Source organism: Protopterus annectens, chromosome 5.part1 (genome assembly GCF_019279795.1).
Source record: "Protopterus annectens isolate FY-2018-M chromosome 5.part1, PAN1.0, whole genome shotgun sequence".
NCBI lineage: Eukaryota > Metazoa > Chordata > Ceratodontiformes > Protopteridae > Protopterus > Protopterus annectens.
In genome coordinates, this window is record NC_056736.1 from 383,128,853 (window position 1) to 383,148,055 (window position 19,203).

Sequence of the window (19,203 nt, forward strand, 5' to 3'; positions counted from 1 at the left end):
AATCAGGGTACTACAGTACCTGATGCACATTACATCTTTCAACCGATGAGGTTGCCTGCACCCTGTGAGTACAGGTAGAGAAGGGGACGCCAGTAGTAAACAACATAGTGCACTTCTCAAATGTGTACCTGTCATGTATCAACAGCTACTCATGTAGGGTGATAAATAATGGGAATGGCAGGTGAGCGTGTGCATGTGTGTGGGTAGCAGGGTGTGTATAAATGCATGTGTGACAGAACAGTTACATATAGCTGAATCTACGTAACAGCACAAGATGCATTGCCATAGTCAATGTTAGCATGTGATGGTGTGCAGCTGGTACACTTTGGTAAGTAGTATGGGTGCATATAACAATTGAGGACAGTCATACAGTTACTGCAGCAGGACTGCTGGGATATACACACAATTATACTGGAACAGTGAACAGTTACCAACATGTTACTACTTATACACATCTATGTAGTCACCCTGTGCATCAGCAACGTGTTTACCTTTACCTGCACCGATGTTGTAGTATGCAGGAGGTGGCACAGTGTCATCATATGCACAGGGTGTGGGTTAGGTATGCCCAAGCCAGCCACTGGTAACACCAATTGACATGTGTGTGTATGTGTGTTTGTGAGGGGCAGCAGTACAGGGTGGACCAGTGTTGGTGCAGTGTGTGTGTGTATGTGTTTGCCCTAGGTGTTAGGTTTCTGCATGTGTGTAAGCACGCACACAGTCCCACATAATGGCTGCCATGTACAGGGTTTTGTGGACAGCCACAGACTGCACCTGTCAGGTCATCCAGATCAGTGTCTGTGGGCACGGACACGGTACCTGTGCCTGGCAGGGTGCTACGGGCCGTATCCGTACTTACCCAGACTGGGTACTGTCATCGGAAGCAGGGGTGTGTTGACTGGACACAGTTCCCTGTTGGGACTGTCCAGAGCCACGTGCACGTGGTCTCCTGGGGCGTCTTGATGACAGCACAGACCCAGCATTGCTGGGGCTGGTGCTGGCACTTGAGGTGCGCGAGTAGGCCTGTTGTCGCCCCGCTGCCACTGCCAGCTGGTGCTGTTGCTGGCATACGCCACGCCGACGCAGCAAACGCACACCATGGCCCTGGCCCATGGACATCTGGTTGTGGAGCAGCTGTTCTATGCCCCCACAACGCCTGTCAACGACATCTGTGAAGTTACGGATAGCATTCGCAACGTCACGCATGCCATCTGTCATGGCTGTGCGACATTCTCTCAGCTCCCTCAGACCCTGTCTGGTGTACCTTTCCATACGTGCCTGTGCCTGCATGACAGTTCGAAACATAGTGGAGGTTGACATACCTCCTTGAGGCAGTACGGCCACGGATGCCCCCACGAGAACCCATGGGCGACTGTCTGCGTGGTACCATTGGAGGCCCCTGCTCATGGCTGCCTTGTGGGGATGCATGTACCACAGGTACCACATTACCCTGATCTATGCCCACTGCAGACTGTCCATCACCTAGGGACAATGGTGACAAAGGATGTAACGGCAGGATGACTGTGCGCATTGACGGGTTGAAAGCTGTGTACTGTCAATTGGCTGACCAATGGTGGACCCAGACACACCTTCCTGCACCATTACAGACATTTCATCATCATCAGTACCTGGGGCACAAGATTCAGGTTCCCTGCTGCAGGTCACCAGAGCAGCACCAGAACCTACAGGAGGAAAACATGGAACACAGATTACAGTCTCCATACATATTTGACAGAGATGCATTTCAATACTAATGCACACATTCAGAAATGGACACATGCACTCATGGACACTAACACACATGCACACTTGGGCACAGGCACGCTTGCACACATGCACACCCCACAGTAAACACAAACATCAGTACCGTGTTACACTACTCAATCTACTACAACTGTATTACGCGTATTGTGAACACAGTCACCAGCAAGTCTACTACAGAGTTACACTACTCTTCCTAGTTTTCTAAATTGCTTTACAGATAATGTTAAAAAGACTCACCAGCATGTATGGCCTGCCTCGTTGCTAGATGGGAGGGACCTGGAAGTGTGAAGAGAGTAATGTCAGTGGGCACATGTGTGCCATTTGTTTTGCACATGATACAGTACAGTAGTACACTAGTTCCCTTATACACATCAGCTGCACATAATGTCTGTATATATATCATGATGACAGATACATACCACATGCACACCTTATGCGTGCATGAAGTAACAGTGTACAGAACAGTCATATGTACATACCAGGGGTTAACTCTAATCTCACCCTTACCTCTCTTCAAACGACACCTCAAACTGTACTTCCCAAACCACTGGCTTTGTTCTTCTTGGAGTACAGGCTAACGTCCCTCTCCCTACCCTCTCTTTACCTTTAACCCCTCATTGTGCATAGAAACTAGCTTCTACCCTGTTTCTTTCACCTTGATGTCCTTCTATGCTCTGACCTACTTCTCCCATCCCTCCCACATCCTCTTGACTGTCTTCCTTCTTTTCCTCACTTCCCTTCTTGACTCCTGCCTCTTCCATATCATTGTATCTTTCATACTCCTTCTACTTCTCTACCCTTCTGAGCCCTAACTATTATGTATCTGGCTTTTGCCTTATTGCATAACCGTTATGCTTTAGGTAGGATTGCTTTTAAACCAACGGTATATTGTGTATGACTCTAAACTGTTTGAGTTCCTTACATGTATGTTGATTTAGTTAACAGGCTGGTGTACAATTCTATCATGTTGGCTGTCTGTATTAACAACTTGTCTGTCTGCCTTTATTACGCTATGTGTGGAGCTTTTCTCCACAGGCCTCTACTGAAAATGGACATATATCCAGCTAGACTATCTGGGTCAACAAATGTAAAAGTAATAACAATAAATGAATATGGCATCTTACCTGCACGCTCAGTGTGTTGCTGCTGTGTGGATCCAACCTCCATCATGATGCATGGGTGTTGCTGTTGTTGTTCTGGGGCTGGATCCACAACACTTAGCAGTAGCCCCTCCTGTCTGGTGAGGGGGGGATGTGTGGCCACCCCCCCCACCTGTGGCAACCTGTTGCCTGCGGATATCTGCAGCACGCTGGCGGACATTTCTTATCAAATCACTGCAGTGATGTCTCACCTGCTCATATGTCCTATCATGCATGCCAACATCATTTATCCTGCTAACGAGGTTTTGCCACAGTGCAGACCTCTCCTGCTGATTCTGGGTGGTGCGTGAGAACAGGATGGCATAGTCACGCACCAGGCTCTGGTGAATCACGCCATCCTCTGCAGCAGAATATGATGGGTTCCTTTTTGGAGCCATGTCAAGCTGGAAAGGTACACAAACAGGTTATCAGCATAGTATCTCAACAATACATGGTACACATTCTATACAGGGAGTATTAACTTCTACTTATTACTGCTTGGTTAAAACTTGATTACAGTGTAGCTATCATTCTATGTCATTTGTACTAAGCACTTGGCCTTCAGACCAGTTGTTTTACATTAGGGAGGTTGGTGGCAAGCACTGTGGTGGCAGGACACATATCTTTCATCCATTGAAGTTGGGCACTGCTGATTGAGGGCCCAGTGTACAAGTGTATTAGTTCTAGTATGGGCAGTTGGCCTTCAGGCCAGTTATTTAACATTAACAAGGTTTGTGGTCTGCACTCGTGTGTGACAATAGGCTGTACTCTGCCATTCATAGCTGGGGACATCTGGTTTCAGGTTTATAGTGCCTGCATATCTGAGCTGTATCTTACTGACATTGCTACACCTTGTTTGCTGTAGCAACCACTACATCCAGGCCTCCTGGATCTACCTTTGTTTATATGCTTGTTATTTGTTAGCTTGTTATTTCACTGGTATGCTACTTCCACATAGTACACAGCTTGTCAACACGCCTGTGACTCACTACTGATATCTGCATTGCTTACTGTACGTATTTCCATGTTACACATGACAGCAAGTGACTGCTTCTCATTGTTGCATTTACTTAATTGTGACACATTGCACTTAGGTTACCTGGCACTTGCTCACTGACGCTTTTATATCAGTCAGCAGTTGTAGGTAATGTCAGTACACCCTCACTCCCCACTGTACCTTGTTTTCAATCATTAATTATTACAGAATTCAGAATAGTATTCTAGCATGTCCAGAGGTCAGTTGTCAGTTCCCTCCTCAGTCCAGCTGGTGAGTGTGGTACTCCAGAGACAATGTTGGAACAGATGCATGTACACAGACAACCCTCCTCCTAACAACAAATTCAAACTCATGTGAGTGATGCAACCATATACCAAACTGGAGGCTAGGCTCTGTCTACTCAATACCGCCATAACCAGTCAGGTGGCCAAGGAGACCACACACTACACTTCCAGTCTCACATAGACCTACCACAACAGCGGACCTAACACATGATCACACATAAACATACTTGTAGGCTCGGACCACAGCTATGCCTATGCAGCAGAGACCTCCTAAGCAGACATCCATGCAACCACTACCACGGAAACGAACATGTGCAACACATATCACACAAAGCCAATGTGCTGAACACTCACAGCCATTAACAGTAAACAACACACCTCATACACCTGTACTAGGTGCCTCTATCATCAGGCACACTAACATCACGCTCACCAGGCTTAATGAGGTGAGGGTCACGGTGTGCAGCCTGTCGGCCAGTATGACCTGCCACATAACACAAATACTCAGGTAACCCCAAGGCAAGTACAGGTATGACTCAGTCACTGTCCATGCTGGTGTGAATGGCCTGACACATTCCTCCCTGGACTACATGACATGAGACAGTACAGAGCTCTCTGAGCACGTAGCCCAAGACAGTTTGACCCTGACCTTGAGTAGCATCCTACCCTCACCTAGAACCATGCCACAATATCAAGGCACGATGATCCCTTCCAACAATTGACTGACATACTGGTGTCATTCACAGGTGTGCCAATGCCTGCCATCTTGGGGTGGTATGCTTTGCTAGGGACAGCTTGCACCTGTCACCCCTGTCCCATTGGAATTTGGTGGAGACTCTTGGTACACCCATAGTGCCTGTATTAGGCAAGGCTCATAAGGCAAACCCACATCCATTTGTATCACAAAGGATGAGGAAGTGAGAGTGATGCTACTCAACACCAGAAGTCTAGACCTAAGGATGCACACACTCAAAACCCTACTTGACATGCTGGACATCGATATCTGTGCAGTAACATGAACCTGTTTCAGGTTTCACAGGAGCACACCAGTACTACCAGGTTATAGCTGTTACCATTCTTGTCGGCCACAACACTTGAACAAAGGAGGGGAGTATCAGTATTCAATGCAGATTCACACGCCTCCACATTGGTGGCACAGTACAACAAAGGTGTTAGGCCATTGAGTACAGAAGACGAAGTTGGGCACCTGGGGTAGAAACATGGTAGCGGTCTGTCATTTGTCAACCACATGGCCAATGTGGATTGAAAGACATGTTATATAGCCCAGCTAATCATGAGGGATTCACATGTATGGCAGGGGAGGTCATTGTGCCTCTTTACTCATCCATCATCAAGCCTATAATTGCGTATAATGCACCTTTTGGGATGTACCTAACCAGACACCCACAGCAACTGGTACAGGACAACAGTACCTCATCAAGGGGATGCAATGGCTCACACAGATGTCATATGCTTCCCAGGTAAAGTAAATCCCGCTGGACTCAGTGGCTTATTGCCGGTTCAGAGGCAATCTGTGCGTGCCATATACAGCCATGTCCTACCCAGCAGTAATGAACATGCTGCACCTCAGGCAATCAGAGTCCCATACAGCCACATGCTCAGGAGAGCTGGACCTCAGCACTGACATCCATGGACATGCTGGAGGGGCATATTCCTGACTGAGAGGCTCCCTTCACTCTGTAATGAGCTGACACTACAGGTTAGGCAGAGTCCCTCATTGACTCTCTTCCATAGGAATCTGGATGACTGGATGTAGATCATAGTTGTACCCCAGGTATCACTTCTATGTCACTGTTAGACAGAGGCACAGTATACTAACATCGGACAAGGGCATAGCAGCATAACTTGTAATTGGGTGGTGAAAGACAAACACATTCTACTAGGCTTACCAATGCCCTAGGGCAAATAGCCTAGTATGAACCTATGAACATGTGTGTACTGCTATAGTACTTCTGCCATATGTTGCATGTGTGTGTGTTGTGGGGATGCACAGGTAATGGCCGGATACTTCTGCACAGGCGACACGCCTGACACATTCTGGGTGTTCATCCCTACATACTGGATGTGTGTTGCCATCCAACCCAACCCTGTGATGTGCACACATTACTCAGCCTGGATTTACATATCCGAACAACACCACAAGCACAGTACACTACCTTGCTATGTATGCATTTAATTACACAGTTATTCAGTAGTTATGACAGTGATGCTATCCATGCAGCCCATTGTGCCAGTGGTAGCCACAACACACACCGCCAGCACCTTTGCATATGCTTACCACAGACATCCCACATACTGCATGTACTGTGCACACACATATCTAACCCAGAACAACTGCACACCACTTATTAATCATGTCCAGTGGAGTACAGATACAGGCATATTGTATAAAAATAGTAGGAGGCTACTGCAGCACAGGGCAGATTCACATGACAGCAAGGCATCTGTGGTCAGCAGTGTTAAGATGCTTCACATTCACCACATGCACAGATATTGGCAACATTGTTGCAGACAGTTTAGGTGCAGGTACCCCCACCCATTCTCCTACACATGTGGTATTAGTTATCCCAAATGACTGTCACCTCCCTATCCTCTCACATGTCCAGGTGAGAGCCACCTTCATCATTGCAGAACACATAGCATCACTGTTACGAAATGGTATCCCTGGATGTGTGCTACATTCACCCCTGGAGGACATAGCACCACATGACAGACTGATATTAATCCCTGGCCATACTACAGGATATGTACCTGAACAGTGCCATACATACACAGTGGTCCCACACCAATGAGGAGGAACCTCTACTGACCCTGGGAACTACTGCATCATATGCACAACTGGCCTTGTGTTCTAAGCTATGGAAGTGTTAAGTATGGGTAACATGTACAGCAATATTACATATGTTTATATTTCAGGACTATGTACACACAACCTATCTCATGCACATACCTATAGATAGTGAACTATGATACATTTGAGGTGTCACAGTAAACGCAGTATTAACCTGCTACTTTGCATTACCTGTGTTTGTGGCAGCTGTTGGTGTGTCACTGGTGCTGCTTGAAGTTTGCTGCTGCTGCTGCTGCTGGTTTTGCTGCTGGCTGTCTTTATTTCTGTTTTGTTCTCTCTCTGTCTCTCTCTCTTTCTCTGTCGGTTTTGTGCAATGAATGTATTGCATGAGTGTAGTGTGGGTACTCATTGCTTTTGTAGGTATCTGCATAGGTCCATGTGATGGCCTCTGCACCAATTGTAAGACAGCATTTGCTAATTGCATGCAGCCAGGTGTGTACTGATTGCATGTCTCACTGTGATTTCAGGACACTGCTATAAAAGGGTATGTGAGATAGGCGTTGCCCTTTCAGATTGTAGGGCGTGGACCATGCTGGTATGCTGTTGACAGTGTTCTGTGAGTGTGAAGGTTAGTACATCTCCCATGCTTCATGCTGTGTTGTAGATTCAGGTTGCTGCATTTCTCTTGCCTGTTCCCTGTAGTGAGTGTGTATGCATACTGACACCTACAACTATATGTCATATGTATTGCTATATAAATATATATATATCTGTGTACATATACATACTTTCATATATGTACATTAGCTGACATTATTGGGTACAAGCTAACAATTAGCAGGGCTGTTTCTGTTAACACTACACTAGTATGGGAAAATCCAGTAATTGGGACTATAAAAGTCTGCCTGACATGCTTTAGTTAGTAGTCATACTATATTGCCTTTATCTTCATTCCTACTATTACATGTTCCACTTATTTAGCACTATATTCCTGTATGAGAGTCATGGCTTAGTGGTAGGTCATACAGACTAGTGTTACAATGGTCTTGGGGTAGGGCCTACTAGTATGCTTATATTCTGCTTGTGACTTGAGTATAGGGCCTATCAATCAAAGTGCTGGAGGCACCTTTAAGCAGTTAAAGGGGTTAGTAGGTCTCACAGGAGCCAGGCTGTGTTGCAGATTCTGGTTGCTGCATTTATCTTCACTGTTTCCTGTAGTGAGTGTGTATGGATACTGACACCTACAACTATATTTCATATGTATTAATATATATTTATATATCTGTATGTGTAGATATACATACCTTCATATATGTACATTACCTTACTTTATTATGTACAAGCTAACAAGTAGCAGGGCTGTTTCTGTTAACACTGAACTAGTATGGGAATCCAGTAATTTGGCCATTGAAACTCTACCTGACATGCTTTGGATAGTACACCTCCTATATTGCCTTTATACTGATTCCTACTATTACATGTTATATTTATTTTAGCACTGTGTTCTTGTAAGGCAAGCATGGCTTAGTGGTAGGTCATACAGACTAATGTTACCAAGGTCCTGGGTTCGAGACTGACAGTGGGAATTTATTTTTCTTTGCAAACTTTCAAACTGAGTACAGGACCTGTCAATCAAAGTGCCATAAAGGCACTTTTAAGCACTTTAAACCAGGTCTGCGCTTGTTTGCTGAGCTCACGCAAGACTGGCGGTGAGCTCCGCTAACACAAGCACACCCGCTTAATTTCTTTGAAAGAAAAGAAAAAGGGGTGACAGGAAAGTGGTGAAAAGGGGTCACAAAGAGGGTAAGACAGTAGGGAAACAAGCGTGGGATTTGCAGGAGGGATGTAGGTAAGGCCCATAGATGCCCATGTCTTTGGCAGCAACAGCTGTGCATTTCCATGTATTTTGGTGAGACATTGGAAACCTTTCACCCCTGAAAGAGGTGTCAGGACAACATTAATATTTGTTGTAGAGCCAATTGTAATTAACTGTTTCAATGTCAAGCAGACATGTGTGTGACATGGACAGCTATGTATGGGGCGTAATTTTTTTGTGGGTACAGAGTGCCCTTTTTTTTTTTTTCAGGTGAGAGTGGTATGTCAGGTGAAGGAAGTCGGTATAGCTGGGGAGGTAGGTTGGGTAGGTTAACAGACAAGACAGACAAGACGCATACAGGGGCGGTGTATGACACACGTGGGGGGTTACACAATTGACGGGGACGGAGGTTGGGATATCCGAGATGCATGAGCCCACAGATGGCAACAGTGGAACTGATATCCCCACCCATAGGCAGTTGCCACTGTTCCTTCACAGCCCGGGCCGGGCTGTGCTGAGGGCTGTGTAGGCGGGGCAACGGCCGGGGCCGTTAGCTGTGCCACACGAGCCTCAAGCTGGCGTAGGGGCCCAAGAACGGAGTCTTGGATCTCCCTTCGCACCACAGACCGGACACCTTGGAGGGTGAGTGGACGAACCCTCCGCCACACTTGCAGAGGGGGGACCGGCCCCATCCCCTGCAGCGCTTCCACCCGAAGGTGGCACAGGGCCACCAGAGGGGGGTCCGGCCTGGGCACTAGTGCCAGGTGCAGTCGCCAGCTAAGGTGGGAGAGGTGGGGCCGCTGGGACCTGCCTTCCCAAGCGCTCCAGGTTTGTGAGTTGTTATGTTAGTTTGGGTTAGTGGCATTTTATTCCATTCAGATTAGTTGTAACAGCATGCATTGGTATTCCCATCAAACAAACACCCAGATATTAACACCATTGAACAAGGGGCATATCAATATCACATGCATTATTTGAACAGAAATACACAGTCAAACAACATGCAGGGTTGATTAATGGCAACAGGCCATCAAATTTGCAGGTATGAACAGGGCACATGCACGAACAGACATGCATATATTTTTGGAACGGACAAATGTCCATGATTAATGAAATGTTCACATACCATTATTTAGTGGGTATTGTTATATGGAATTATAGGGTTGGGTGGAGATAGAAAGTGATGACACATTCATATGTTACACATTGATTTACATTTGTAATAGGTACACAATTAAGTTGAAGCTGATGTTTCAAAATAATTTTTATTTGACTATCATGCTAGACCTGTTACAAATACATCACTATCCTACTTATTTTGAATTTGATCAGATACATCATCCTGCTACACTTTGATGACAGGACAGGGGACAACTATGGCTGTTTAGTCTGTCAAATAATCATTCATTCTATCTGCAAATTGTTTACTGTGATCACCATATACAGAATTTGGCCTAGACATTCCAGATTCTGACACACTCAAATCAGTTTGGGATATTAAGTTGTACTTCCCACATGCATTTAGTTCTGTAGAAACACACTGGGGCTAATATATTCAGGGGTTATTACTACTTTATTTATTCATACATGACCCTTTCTGTCACTCTCACACATCCTGCAACTTCACAGTTCAGGTTGCTACTTCTAGGCTTTGTTCACATGTTAGACTGGTGGTGATTCAAACACTTTCCAACAGCCTCACTTCTGTCATGATTCAGCATTTCAACAGGGATATATCTCACATGTGACTACCTCAGATTCTGAAGCTGTACTCTTGAGACTACTGCAGGTTACACTATTTTAATTAATGGTGGGACATCTGTATTACAGCACTGTTTAATTCTATCAATTATATTTCCAGTTACACTTGCATACTGATGAACTTGTTGCAGCCATACCTGCAGACTTTCAAATCTTGCTTGCACATTATATTACTTTTAATCAATACACTGCAGTGTTCTGATACATGCTACAGTATAATATTTATTTACAAGTACTGGGTGGGGTTACTAACCTGCATGGTGGCGCAGCCGCACCAGCCTACGGCCATGCATCTCGCGGTTCATAGAGCGGACACCTGCAGCTGTAATACGAAAGAAGTAATATTGGCTACACATCTCCATAGTATCAGCCAGTTGAAATCCTTACATACATAAGTAAAATGTAACTTACTCAGTAGTGGGGCTTTGGGCATATCCCGGGCCTCCTGGATCCATTCGGTCAACTGGTCTTGCTTGCGCCGCTTCAGGTCCGCATGGTGGTGACGGACCTGCTCACCAGTGCGTGGAATGCCAGTAGCACTGGTCAGATCACGAGCCAACTGGTCCCATGCCTCTGCCCTGTACGCTCCCCATGAGACCTGGCCCTGCATGAGTTGGGCCTCGTGATGATGGACAAGGAGCCAGACCATGTATCTGGACTCCTCAACGCCCCAACGCTGTGCTCGAAAGCAACGCCCCTCACCTACTCCACTCATTCTGACTGCAGGTCTGTTCTACAATCGTTTCTGCTGTGTATTCCCGCCTATGGGGCTTATATATGCCTCTTTTCCCGCACATTTCTCTGATTGGCCGTTTTGGAATTGTATCTACTTCACTGAAAATGCTTTATCATGCTCCATTCTGGATTTTATCACATATATATGCTATTTCTGCATTTCTAGGTACTGCTGTCATGGCTTAGTGGTTTAGTACCTTGACTCTAGTGCATGGTATCCTGGGTTCAAATCTGGCAACTGATTTTTGATTTTCCTTACAGAACTGAGTTGAGGACCTGTCAATCAAACATGCCAAAAGCACTTTTAAGCACTTAAAACCAGGTCTGCGCGCGTTTGCGCTGAGCTAACGCATGCGCACTGGCAGTTAGCTTGTGGGAGCGCAAACGGTGTGCGCTGGGATAAATCTTAATTGGCTAGTGACACACATGTTCAGCTAAGCACAGCTAGTTGCAAACAGTTTCAGCCTATTAAACCGGTGCTTAGCAACGGGCATGCAGTTTGCAGCTTGTTAAACAGTACTCAGCTACGGGCAGTCTGTCTCACAGCAGCTTAGCTATCAGTACATTTCTGACTATTTTTATTATTGTGTTACTTCAAAATATATGCTCCATTTCATTCCATTTTACAAAAGGGAATACATTTACATTTGTACAATACTGTCAGGGGGCTTTTTAGTGCTTATTTACAAAAAAAAAAAAAAGGTTGTTGTGGGGGCTCGAACCCTGCCTGCCTACTCTTAGGCCAGCAACTCTACCGCTAAGCTATTACTTCTTGGCTTACTCTGCATATTTAGTTCTTATATCCTTTTCCACTGACTGCTAACTGTGATTGCGCTTAGTAGCACACCCGCCACACGAGCGCACACAGTAGCAAACATTTACGGGGTTTAAAAAAAAAAAAAAAAGATTTTAATTTAATTTTATAACATCTCTTCACTTTATACACTGATGGTCAGTTGGGGCATGTGTTGTGTAGTGTGTTTATTCACATTTCCATGGCCTCTCTCGTGGCTGTTTACTTTCAGCCATTATAGTCTTCCGGGGGCGTGTCCGCTTGCAGGTGCTTAGCCTACAGACACGCTTCTACTCTCTTACACGGACCGTGTAAGAGTTACTAGTGTGATTCAGCATGCCTCATGCACCTCATGCATATGCATGACATGCTGACATCACACCGTTTAACTGCAGCCTCCGTGTAAGAGTTATAACTCTTACACGGAGGCTTCATGAATCTGGCCCATATACATTTCACCAAACAGTCAACTTAAAATCAACTGTTAAAATGGTCAGCATAATACTCCTACAATGCAATATGCGTTGTATAAAAAATATTTATTTTTTTCTCCAGTTTATTTAACTATCATAACAGTAAAAGCTAACTGCATTTCTCCCATAGTGAAATTAAAATCAACAGCATTGCAATATGAATGCTTCAACTCTAACCATTTATCATTATACAGGAGCTTGTCTATATCCACTAATATAGCGATATGTTTCACCTAAATGGACCATCTAACCTGAAATTCATCTTTGTATTCAAATATCTCAGGAATGCATTATCTCCATTACACTCGATCCCTGTGTTTACGATCAAACTTTATCCATATTGAAAAAGATGTGGTCACCTCTGCTGATGTAGCTGTACTAGCTTTAAACTATGTCACTCAACACATAAACACTTCCATGTACTCCTATTACAATAAATAATGTGGCCAGCAGATGACACTCTAGTTAAAGGGATCAGTCCCAATAGTGCTTGCATCATAATATCAATAAATATCCATTTTATCAAACTTATAGTTTGCCCAAAGAACTATATGTGGGAAATAATAAGCTGATATATTTATATTGCAAATATGTTTGTAACCAACAGTTGTGGCCAAAAAAACAAACCTAATAAGTTTAAAACATGAACATACTTGTAATGAACAAATGAGACACCAAATAACAAGTTAAGTCATGTCATTAAACACAACACGACTTTTAACCACCTGACATAATACAATATAACTAAAAACTCAATACTCAAAAATGTCTATAAAATTTGTTGAAGTCATTATTATAATAACTTCCAACTCCCCTAAACTGACATCATAAACCTACTCTACTACAAATATACATATGGTCAGCAAGTACGACTCATGAATCATACCAAACCTTGGAGCTCAACAACTAAAACATATTTTAACATTCCATTATATTAAAATATGTGTACACTCAAACCCAATGTACAAAATGTGAGCCCAGAAACCACCCATTTCTACTATTTTAACACATAACATACACAATTACTTTCTAAGTAACATAAATAATTAAAGTTGTTCTCCCTAATCTACTTATTTAAATAAACATCTCACTTTCAAAGATGGTTTCAACGAAAGTGTACTATTTCCTTTTTGGCATCTGACTGGAGCCTGATTATCCATTTTGCTTCATGTTACTCAGCGATGTTCCTCACATCTCTTAACCGTGGTGTCACCTTAATAGATTCTGTAACCATAAACTTGAACGAATGTTGTATATTATTCTTTAGTACATGTTTAGCTAAAGCACTGGATTGTAGCTTAATCCTGATGGCCTAAAGGTGTTCTCTAATTCTAAACTTTAAAACTAGATTTTTTTAAGCAATGAAAATCTGTTAAGATGACATAATCACTGACAGCCAGCATCTTTAATTAAAGTCCCAGTTGTTGTGGTTTTGACTGAGAATAGATAAAATTACCACTTTGAATCTGTTTTATAATTCCAGTGAAATAATGCTAGCAAATGTACTTTTTTTCCTCTATCCTCTAAGAATAAATGTTTACACATTTTGCAATCTTGGTTTCTGCACCTATAGTAAGTAACAAAATGTAAGGTAACTTGTTGAGGGGACATTATGCACTGAGACCAGCTGCTTAATTTTCAGTTTCAGCCTCATGACAGTGAGTTAATAATTAAGTATATATTGCAACGGTTTAATACACTCCAGTGAATCATGCTAGCTTCAGGCTACATCTGCCAAAACAATACTGAGGATAAACATTCATTTGGGCCTTTTTCAGACAAGTCACAAGACCCACTTAGATGGCACCAACTTTTACAGAAATGATGCAGAGTATGCAAGAGATAAGACAGACATTATACATAGTGACAGTGTTAAGAGCTGAATAGGTAACTACCCTTATTTGATGCTGGAAGATCAGAAGGCTGTGGATTCTATCCCCACCCCAAAATAGCAGCCCAAGTAAATGGCTTTTTAAGTCATAAAATGATTTCACACTCTCTTGAATGAAGTTGGAGACTGAATGTCTATAAGATGAATAGCGTGCTAGTCCCAGCAGGAAGACATGACTGATTTTTATAGTTTTATGACAGGGCAGGGTATGCACCTGCACTGAGGATTTATGTTTCATATGTTTCTTTTAGTGTACTTTGTTGTGATCATATTTAGTGCACCTTCCTGGTTATCAGGCTGAGCAAGCAGTCAGTAGTGACAGACATGTATCTAAAAGTTAAACAGCTGATGTGCTTTTGCTTTACTCTTAACAAAGGGGCTGAATGTCTTTAAGACCCTAAGAGCAGAATTAATGGTGTGTGTGTGTGTGTAATATGTATGTATATGTATTTAAAAAAAATAAACTTGTATTAGTAATAAAACACTGCTTATATTTTTGTCATTTGTTGTACTCTAACATTTTTCCAAGAACAAGAAAGAGGTCTGAGTGTAATAACAGTATTTCGGGCGGGGAGGGTGTCATTAGCACGATCACTGCAGTCCTTTTTTGGCAGTATAGTCTGTTAGCACCTATAATTATAAGTAAATGAAAAACATAAGATTAACATTTTTAGTTAAGGTAGAATGCTAGGGCTTACATTAGAATAATCTAAAAATAAATAAGCAGGCAGCGTACACATACATTGTGTTAAATCCGTATCTGTGGTACTTCATAATCAGTATATGTAAAATGGAATACCTGGAATATCATTTCTGTTATGTTTACTAGTCCGGGACTGGTACTCTAAGTTAGATTTGCTTAATCTTTCTGGTTCTGCTACATATGCATCCTCCTTTTCTGGAAAATTACATAATTGATTAAAATATTTTGTGCATAGAAATAAGGACATTACTGCATTTGAGAATGTTTGACTATGAAGATGGTTATAGTATGATGGTATTTTTGGCCATTTCGGCGTCTTTCTGGAGGTTAGGATATCTGTTGGGGCATTTTGTATAATTTTTGTGGCAGAAATAGTTCTCTGAAATAATAGCTTGCAGTTTACATCCACAGAAAACAATAGCATTAAACATTACATGTTTGCACTCTCCCACCCCCACACACACTGCCGCCACGGTCTCACACACACACTGCCGCCACCACCCCCAATTGAAGTAAGATCATATGCAAGTTATTGGCTATTGTGATGTGAAAAGAAATGCAGTAATGTAACCATGGAGATTTATTTTACTTAAACATTGTAGGCTGAAAGCAGTTTCTCTGGGTAGGCAGTGAGTTAGAATGGGGTCAATACCTATGTGTGAATAGTTGCAGTTCTATCTTTCTTTGCAAGAGTAATGTACATTTCACTGAAGTAAGATCGAGAAGCTCTGAAATCTGAGTATGTTTTATGTGGGGGGTATACTTACCTTCACGACAGTGTCTTTTTTTTTGCCTTTAACCTGACATGATCAAGTCTTATACTGTGGGGTTGTCTGTAGAGATTGGGGCAGTGTATGACTGGAGCACATAGCCCTAATGCTTACTGTTAAGTCTAGCTTTGCAAAACTATAATACTTTTAAAGTCTGTACTTTAAGATGAATGTACAATAAATTGGCATGGTAGTTCATGTATGTTTCATATCTGCTCATTGTCTACACTGAATGTTTTAAATTAAAATACATAAAATGAAATGTGCGTTTGGCACACACAAGCTGTGTTAGTGCGTCTGTCAACAAAATGAAAGCACGCAACACACCTGTTACTATTATTTGTACTTTAATCCTGACAGGTAAAAAGCAGCTACTTTACTTAGGTAATGGGGGGATGTTTGTGAAGTCATTGAAGTGACTGGCCTTGTTTACCGTCATAATTATGGCTTTGCAAGATAACTGTTTATTTGGGTAAAGTCGGCTGTTGTGCAAGCCTGCAACTACTGTTTCTGTGCAACAGACTAAATTAATGCAGCCCAGCCATTAATATTCTCATTTTAATCTAGGCAAGGATGTCTGAGGGAGTAAGCAATATGCATACAGGCTGTGACTACTGTCTCTGTGCAGCAGATGTATTTTAATGCTGGAAGGATCAAAGCAGAAACTGTAGTGGTGAGCAATGAAATGACTGCCCCTGTTTTATTTTTTTTTTCAAAGTTACAACCACGATAACCAGAATGAGTGAGCAGAGTGTTACAGTGGTCTATCTGAAATCTATTAATTTTAGAGACCTAACTTTGGATGAAAAGTTAAGAATCAAGAGGAGTGGAAGACCCACACCTGATCTGAAGATGGAGTCTCAAGGTACAAGTAGGTCAAGAACATACACATGCAGCTTCAGCAACAAAACACCTGGATATGTGGTTGTGAGGAAACAAAGAGCTTGTACTGCCTCCCATGTTTATTGTTTGGTGGAGAGGATGTGTGGACATCAAAGGGTATGAATGACCTGAAGAGAATGGAAGAAAAGTCCAGAAAGCATGAACAGTTTGCAAAACATTTTGACAACCAAATGAGTCTAGCAGTGTTGGGAAATGTGGATATCAGGTCTCAGTTAAGTAGTGGATACCATTTATCAGTGGAAAGACACAACAAGAAAGTGAAAGAAAACCATCATGTTCTATCACTTATCATCAAGCTGTGTGCTGAAGACAAAGTTGCTTTAACAGGCCATGATGAATCTGAAGCGTCACTGAGTGCAGGAATGTTCTGGAGACTGATAAGACTTCACCTTCAAGACTGATTAGAAGTTGGCTGAACACTTGAGAATGTCAACTGTTTTTAAAGGAACATCAAAAACCATTCAAAATGAACTCTTGGACCGCATGCTAACAATATGCAGAGAAGAAGTAAAAAAGGAGATTCGTAGTGCAAAATTTGTAGCAGTAATTGCAGATGAAACCACTGATTTTGCCAGGCTATGGCAAATTGCCATTGTGTTCCATTATGTTGTCAATGGACAGGTGTTGGAATGTTTTTGGAGATACTTTATACCACCTGGACAGACAGCAGAACATATTGCTGGTGTGATAAGACAATGGTTGAAGGAAGTAGTGGGAGACCAGCATGGAAAAGTGATTGCTCAGAGTTATGATGGTGCATCTGTTATGAATGGTGTTCAGCATGGGGTCCAGGCTATCATAAGAGAGGAGTTTAAATATGCCTATTATGTACACTGCTATGCCCACCAACTTAATCTGGTAATGCAAAGAGCCACACAACAGAATACTGAAGCAAGGACATTTTTTTAACACTTGCTGGAATTCTAGCCTTTTTCTCTCGTTCAGTTCAAAGACAAGCTGTTCTGGATAGTATAGTATCACGATGCATGCCAAGAGTGTCAGGAATACAGTGGAATTGTAACATCCGTACTGTAAATGCAGTGTACGAGAACTTGGAGTCAATGTCGGAGTGCTTTCTTTATTTGTGCAAGTGTCCTACATCTGCTGCAGCAACTGTACAGGAAGCAAATGAGCTACTGCGAACAGTTAAAGATGATGAATTAAAATTTTTGGCTCGCTTTTTTCCACCGTATAATGCCCCATATTGACATTCTATACAGGCAACTTCAGTGTCGTACCACAGATGCAACTGCTGTTGAAAAGGATGTGCATACATTTTTGAATGAAACTGATGGTGTCAGATCAGGTATCGCAGAACAGTATCTACAGACAGAGAACATCCTGTCAAGATGTAGACGAAGGCCATCAGCTTCCCGACCACTGCATGAGACATTGTTGATTGCTGCTGTGACGATTGGGGAGAGATGGGCGAAGGCTGCCAGCCTAGTCAAATAGAATTTTATATATAATTCTGGCATTTGTAAATAAATGTAAAAATACAGGCATGTTTTCTTGAGTGTAAAAGAATACTGTAAAATGTGGAACTGCAAAATATGTGACAACATTGCACTCTACTGGCCCAGTGAAGCATGTTGTGACCCTTTCATGTTAGAATTCAGCTCCAGTGAGTCTGGATGAAGGCTTCATGCCCATTGTTTTAAGACTAAAGTTTATGACCAGAATTTAGATGTGGAATGTGCTTTATTGCTCTGGTTTCTGTTAGCGTATATATGTGAAATGTCCTTTCATTGTTGTAAGTTTCTGAGCAGGTGTTAGATTGCTAAATAATGCAGTTTGTTTTCCTGGGAAAACCCAAGTGTCAACATGATGTAATTTGGGAGGGACCCAGCAGACATGTTTGTTAGTAATGTTTAAATACTATTTCTCACAATAGACTTGTGTATTTTGATCTTGATATCCAACTTATCAGCACTCTGCCTTATGCTCACATGTAAGTAGTGTTTGGCAGTGGTGAGATCTACTTCAGATACTAATTGGCTTGTAGTGGTGTGGGTAGAGCGAATTCCTGTAGCTTATGTACAGTGATCTCTAAAAGTGTTTTGTATGCTAAAACAGCCACACAGTGAAGACTCAGAGTTCAGATCACAATTGTTTTATTTCTTTTGTTAGCTTAGTGTTAGTCAGGGTGAATAGGTAGCATGCCAGCAGAAGAGTATGGAAAGCTGACAAGGAGCCAGCTGGCAGAGATGTGCCAGGCTAGGGGACTGGTGCATGGAAACCTGAATAAGGCAGACTTGATTTCAGCCTTTGTTACAGCTGCATCAGGAAATCGCAGCCTGGAGGACAATCAGACTGACAATGGAGATACAATATCCTCAGACAACGGACAGCTCACCCTTTC